At 38.7% G+C, this 7,561-nt stretch overlaps 1 pseudogene; it reads left to right on the top strand.

The window, feature by feature from the left end:
- Positions 1–806: 806 nt before the first annotated feature.
- LOC144513556 (multidrug and toxin extrusion protein 1-like) lies at positions 807–5,579 on the top strand (annotated as a pseudogene).
- The last annotated feature ends 1,982 nt before the right edge of the window (positions 5,580–7,561 follow it).

Here is a 7,561-nt window from a genome sequence, read left to right as displayed (position 1 = left end):
ATCTATCTATCTATCTATCTATCTATCTATCATCTATCCATCTATCTATCTATATGTCTATTTATCTATCTATCTATTTCCACACCAATTTCTACACCAGCTTTTGAGGCACCACGTGCCTTAACTGCAAATAGTTTTTCGATCTATGAAACAGGAATCTTACTTGCACTGATACATGCTATCACTCTGCTACAAATGGCAAGCTAAATATGTTTTCTGCCTGATAGCAGCAGAGGGCTGCATTTCATTTGGGATGTTTCCAGAGCACTGACCAGTTAACCTTTCTGCTCTTCAGTAGGACACAGAACCATATGACATGTTAATGTTTTATACCCCCAAACACTTTAATGAACATGTCTACATAAATTAATGGAGACTAATTGGACTGCTTTTTACTTCTTCAAAGGAAACCTGTGCAGTCATTAATATGCAAAAGAGGTAATTAAAAATCATTACTTCACACCTTCTGTGTGTTCACATATCATATCTGACAACACTAAGCTAGAACCAAGGCAGGTTATGGTGATTTCATATTCTGCCACAATAGCATCTATTGGACTTATAATCATTCACAAAGTGAATGCAATGGAACGCAAAATTAAATTTTAACTATGTCTGAATTTTAAATGAAATGCATCTCTGGTATCCACCTAAAAAACATAGTTAGATAGTGATTCATTGTAACAGTGTAAATTGTGAAACTAACACAAGTGAATTATTAAGTACCTTAAATACTTTGCACAACAGTGGTGAATTCTATCCCTGGAGAGCATGAGTACAGAAAGGCAGTGGTCTTTTCTGTACTCATGCTCTCCAGGGAGTCAGTAGAAAAACCTGCATTAGTTTCTGGCCCTGCAGACATGGAGGGGTTCAGTGAAAAGCTTTTCTGCTGCAGGTGGGTGCACCTCAGGGTTCCCCTGGCCCACAGAGAGGAACTGTACCACATCCTGAAGATGACAGGGCCTCTGGTAAGGACTGGCACTGTTTACACATCATGATCTGTCTGTCAGTAGCTGTGTGAGGTTAATATGTAATAAGTTGATTTATAGACCAGAAGATTAATAAGAGTGGTTGTTTTGAAATGACAGGAAAAATCATTGTGTCTGAGTTTTAGAAGCAGAAATCGGTTAACTCAAAGCAGTGCTCGCCAGGTTTCAAAGAGTGTCTTAACAGTGGCTGCAACCTGACGAAGTGATAAAAGTGTGGTAGCTCATTTGCAGAGAGAGCCATTATAATTAATTGTAACTTGTGTTTACTGTAATTTACACTGTATCATCTGTTTGCTGGTAGCTGTATCAACTGCACAATTGTCCATGTTTGTCTTTCTAGCTGCTCTCTCGAATCCTCAATTATCTGCTTCCATTTGTGGTTACAATGTTCTGTGGGCGTCTGGGAAATGAAGTTATGGCTGGCTATGGATTAGCTTCTGCTGTAAGTGGTTATCTTTATGCTCCACAGACTTGTGGAGGCTAGCATAAGGAAATGGCAGGAGATGTTATTTTAAGGAAGAAATTATTACAACTATAAACTCTGCAAGATAGCTATTACAATTGTCTCACAAGCCTGACAAATTAAGTAATGTAAAGAACATTTACTTGCATGAGTCACAGAAGTATTGCTTTCATCAGAGTCCCAAAGTGCACGTCAGACTCATTCGAATATATTTCATTTTCATTCCAGTTCATAAATATTACCACTGCAGCTACAGGATGTGGGATGGCACTGGCATACGATACTTTGGTGTGTCAGGTTTGCCTTTTTCGCTCAATACACTGACTCCAGATCCCAACTGTTCATTACACCCTTTTTTTTAAATGATTAACATGGTCTGTGCTGTTGTGCAGACATTGGTGGTAAGAACCTGCTGCGGGTGGGAGTGATCCGTCAGCGGGGAATCATCATCCTGCTGTTGTTCTGTCTGCCCTGCTGGGCTCTGCTCATTAATGGCCAGGCCGTCCTGTTATGTCTGGGCCAGGACCTTGAGGTGGCCAGGTAACTAACAGCACCAAACTCGCATCTAGAACTCAGAGCCTCTGTGATTTTCAGTCAGAACTCGAGACATCATCCTCTCAACTGTAGCAAACACCTCTGCATTCAAATCTGGTGCCCACAGATAAGTAAGACTAAGCAGAAATGGCCTACGTCACACTTCCTGCTTCTGGAAGGCAGAGTAGGGAATCAGAACTTCTGCAATCTTATGGAGAAAAACTACACTACGCACAATCCTAAGCGTAACAGCGACTTTCAAAATGTTTTTTACTTTGAGAGTGTTCATTTACAATCCCAACCACATCGTTGTAGGTGACTTCAGGCAGGTAGCGGAGAGACTTGATCCAGCAGTATCTATCGGGCTCTGCCATTGTACAAAGCTAACCGGAAGAGCCGTATCCCCACTCAGAGATTTTCTTCCGGTATTCAATTGTTGCATGACATAGGCCTATAATCTGTATTCCAAATATTGATCAAATGGATTGGAAGTAGCCTCACACCACTTCTTCAGGGTTGGAAAGTCCATATACAACAATTTCCTCATCATTTCTCCTGAAAGGCAAACCTTTCTTGAAATGAATACGTTTTTGTGTGGCAGTGGAAATAAATGCGCTTGAAGTATGATATTGAACAGTGTATATTACCTAAAACTATAATTTTCTTGGATCTCAATACGACTTCTTGATTTCAGAATAGCCCAGCGGTATATGACAGCTTTCCTTCCTGCTGTACTAGTGAGTTGTGTTTTTTCTCTCACCTTTATGAGCAAATCTGAGACATTTTCTGTGATGAATAGAGAAACTGCTATCCCTTAATTTTTTGTTTATTTAAAAATAAATGTTTGTCTTTCAGACAATGTTTCTACATCAGCTCCAGGTGTCTTATCAGCAGAAGCAGGTGCACTAACGTCCTGTGCACAGTTCTTTTATTTCAGAAAATCAACACGTCTTAATTAATGTAATTGCTGAGGGGAAATGTATACTTCTTACTATACTCAACGCATACCCGGTGTTTGTGTACTCTGTTTATAATACTGCCACAGATGTACACTGCTGCCATGGCAACCATAGCAAACGTGATGACGAACTACATCTTTCTTTACTGGCTGGATCTGGGTGTTAGGTAAGTGTACTTACACTGTTTCCGATCCTGATTAAAACTATATCACACACTGATATATCAACATGTCTGTGTGCATGTCTTACAGCGGATCTGCAGCAGCCAACACTCTGTCTCAGATTTACATCTGCACTTTTCTGCTTGCTTAAATTTGGTGGAAGAAGCTTCATGTAAAAACATGGGGAGGTGAGGGGTTTAATATTCATGGTTATTCTATGCTTTCATGTATCACTCTGCTCAGCCTCCATTCTTTTAGACTACATGAATAAGTTTCTCCCGCCCCCTGCAGGCTGGTCTGTAGAATCACTGCAGGATTGGGGCTCCTACATGAAACTAGCCATTCCCAGTACATTAGTGATATGTTTCGAGTGGTGGGGTTATGAGTTTGGTGGATTATTTACAGGTAATCCAACTATATTTTCATAATGACATTGAATCTATTCTTATAGACTTAAAAAATGAGCAGTACAGAACTATGTTATTTAAGATAATTGTTTTTATCAAACCACCATGTGATATGAACTTTGTGTATGATATGAAAGAAGAACACCTTTGTCTCTGATGATCAGGAATGCTGAGTAAAGATGAGCTGGCAGCCCAACATGCTATGATGATGGTGGCTTTAATAACATACATGTCAGAGCATTATATTCTCACTTAAAATGTCTTCTCTGAACATGTCTCAGATTTATGAGTTCAAAAATACCTTTCACAAATAAAAGTTGTGGTTTATCTTTTGAACACTCTTATTTTGTCTATTATACTTCTGATTCCTGAATGTATTTTTTAATCATTCTTTGCAAAATGATGATTCTATAGTTCCCTCTTGGTATTCAAGCTGCAGCATGTGCCCGAGTGGGTAATGCTCTCGGTGCAGGAGACACTGCCAAGGCGATTCTCACCAGCAAGATGTCATTAGTGCTTGCAGGTCAGTTATATACATGTTCTCTTGTTTTAGCTTATATTAACATATCAACATTTGATTTCTTCAAAATGTTCACAGCCCCTCTCTTCCAGGTAGCATTGCAGTTGTTGAAGGTACTGTGCTTGGCACTACTAAATCAGTGACTGGCTTCATCTTCACCTCTGATGAGTGAGTCTCTACAGCTGCATTCACATAACTGTACATTGTACACAATCACAATTATCATTTCAGGAACATCTAAGGTCTGGTCTCCTATTTGATGAATGCTTACTGTTTTATTCAGTTCTTTAATGCTCTTGTGGTGAGTCTAACAGCCAGTAAAATGTATTTGCAGTATAATGCCAAAATCAAGTCTTAAAAGTCAAATATGAAATATGTTTTTCCACATCCTAGTTTGTGTCCATGGGCATCTTCTTGGGCACGGGCCAACAGAAGATACCAGCTGTGGTCAATTTCATTGGATAGTACTGCATAGGAGTTTCACTGAGCGTTACTTCAATGTCTGTTGCAAAACTGAGAGTTTGGGGTAATTATATAAAGTGACAATGTTTTGTTATTTTTTAAAGACAAATAAATGGCTGCAGAGGAAGAGCAGGTTATTGTTATTATAAGTGAAGCCTGCTGTGCCCTTGACAGACTATTTTGTCTTTTCTCCACAGGTTTGTGGCTGGGACTGCTAATTTCTGTCTTCTTACAATCCATCTTCTACATCATTGTCATCTTTAATCTCAACTGGAAGAGAATAACAGAGGAGGTACGCTGCTAGCTAATCCGACGAGATCATGCAAGGCTTCAGCTGTTCAGATATAACGGCAGAATTTGTTTTATTTCTACAGCATCAGCTGCTGAGACAAATCTGACACATTTCAAAAGCTATTTCTTATATGTATGAATAAGAAGACATTGACAGTTGGGTTTTTGTATCTGCTTGTTTGCAGGCTGTGAAACGAGCTCAGGTAAAGACCAACGATATTATTAAGCGCAGTTGCCCTGTCAGACAACCTGACAGAAAGTGGTCTGTTATTCTTTACACTTACAACCTAAATGGCTTTTCATTTGACACTGTTATCAATGGACTTTTCTATGTTGTTTTCTGTGTAATCATTTCCAGTGGACATTTGAGTTCAAGAAACCAATTATCTGACAACTTTCCTTCTAGGTTTTACCGTACTTGTTCTCCATATCACTCAACAAAATAAAGTAATATAATACTTTTCCCTCCAAGTCAGTTGAAGGCTACGTGTCTGTGAGCGCTGAGCGCCATGATGGGAAGACGGAGACACAGCGGGGACATGTTTTCCAGCAGCTGAAGGGTTGTCGTCTCTCCACTACCCAGCTGATCCTCAGGCGAGGCCTCACTATGTTTGCAGCAGTTGCACTTCTGACTGTGGGAGCAAGTGTGCACTTCCTTGTGCCCTTGCCAGAAACCCTGCCTTCAGAGGCCAACTTTACTTTGAACTGGATCAATACGACATATACTCCTGATCAGATTTTTACCACTGCGCTGATCCCAAATGAAATGCAACCTTGTGAGCCTTTGTCATAAAATCATTGTTTGTCATGTAATAAAAATGTCATTAAAAACACTGATTTTTTAATCAATCCCCTCTGTTTTTCTTTCAGATCTGCACGTGTTATCGACCTGTAATGCAGCTCTGCATGATAATTCAATTCAATTCAATTTTATTTATAGTATCAAATCATAACAAGAGTTATCTCAGGACACTTTACAGATAGAGTAAGTCTAGACCACACTCTATCATTTACAAAGATAATTGTAAATTTCAGTAATTCCCCCAAGAGCATACAAGTGTTTTACTCAAGTGAGGATGTTTTTACTGGCTCTTTAGAGCATTTGTAAGTGTCTCCAAATCTCGTCTTGAATAAATATTGGTGTTTGACTAGATGATATTGTCAATAAAAAAAGTATGTACTGTATTTTTTGGGGTGAACTTTTTGTGCTATTGTATTATTTGGACGTTCATCCTTAAAGCTTTAGTGTGTAACTTCTTTATATTACAGTTTTTTACGATCGCTATGGCACTTTTTTCAATACTTTTAACAACTTTCCTAAACTCTTAACACAGTTAGCACAACATCCGTCTGTGTAGGCTATTCAATTAACACATTTCTTGTTGCTTTGACACAAAATGCATACAGTTAACACACATTTTAAATGCTTGAACTTCTTTTACACACAAGCTCCACCAAGACCAAAACAATGGATCTTTACTGACCAATTTACAAATGCTTTCACACTGTATGTCAGAACAGATAACATCATGTTCTTAACCTAACTTAAAGGCTAAAGTCAAAGTGAACAGCTGATCGTAGTGTAAATTGAAACACAAATATATCCCCTGCATTTTATACATGCATTTATTGAGAAACAGCTGATTGAAGTTATGTAAATAGATCGATCACAGCTGATTCCCATCTAGGAAACACACTCAGGTGTTGAGGTTCTTTCAATCGCATGATCATATGGTAGTACATACACGAGGACTTATTTGAACAATATACTGTAAATGAACACAGAAAATAAGAAAAATGCCTTCACGAGGGAGAGGAAGAGGAGTACCAGGACAATTCTGTCTCTGTCTCCATTTTTCATAAACCATACATTCTATAAAGCTACTCTGAGATGGGTCATGTCATTCATTTTTTGTATTGAATCTCTGCATTTCTTGCCCCTCTCTCTCTCCCCTATCTCACCTAGCTGTCCTGTCAAATAAAGGCGGAAAAGCCCAAAAAATAATCTTTAAAAAAAAAAAATAATAATAATATGCATGCATTTACTAAACCCAAAAAAACAAAAATGTAGAGAGGCTTCAAGAGAAACTGCAATCCAAAACACAATCTATGATCGATACAATATACTATTGTCTATTGTATAAAGGCAGACCTGACACATTTAAAATAATGCAGTTTCTGTAATTCCATGGGATGTTAGTGTTTTGTATGACATTGTTCTATGATTGACTAAATGTTCCTGTTGGGAGAGAACATGTGTCAGTGTTTTGGAAGAATTATTTGACTTAGACACATGATTGCATTGTTTTGGTAAACACAGTGTATCGTGGTAGTGTATTATTGTATTTCGAAAATCAGTGTTGGAGTTTAGTTTACAATGTGTGATTTTGAGCATGAAATTAACTGTTTTGCCAATCGTGTGTTGTAGGTGTGTTGGTGCGTTAAGAGTTTAGGAAAGCTGTTAAAAGTATTGAAAAAATTGTCATAGCGATCGTGAAAAACTGTAATGAACCTCCGTTACATTCAAGCCATTGCCAAATGAGTTGCTACAAAACTAATTAAGACTATCAGCTCCACACAACTCTCTCTGGATTTCTCAGCATGGCCATGTTCAGAAGATTATGGCGTCAGGTGACTTTCCGCGCAGAAACTCCAGTTTAGATAAATTACCTCTAATGAAGAGTCCATCATGTCCTTCTTGGCTACTAGCAACTGCGTGGAGGAGTGGTGGGGGCGGTGCACGATCACGGAAGGCTTGTATCATGTGGGCGCGCC

This window comes from Sander vitreus, chromosome 3 (genome assembly GCF_031162955.1).
Source record: "Sander vitreus isolate 19-12246 chromosome 3, sanVit1, whole genome shotgun sequence".
NCBI classification, from domain to species: Eukaryota; Metazoa; Chordata; class Actinopteri; order Perciformes; family Percidae; genus Sander; species Sander vitreus.
The sequence above is the reverse complement of the archived record's forward strand: the minus strand, read 5'-3'. Positions and strand labels throughout refer to the sequence as shown.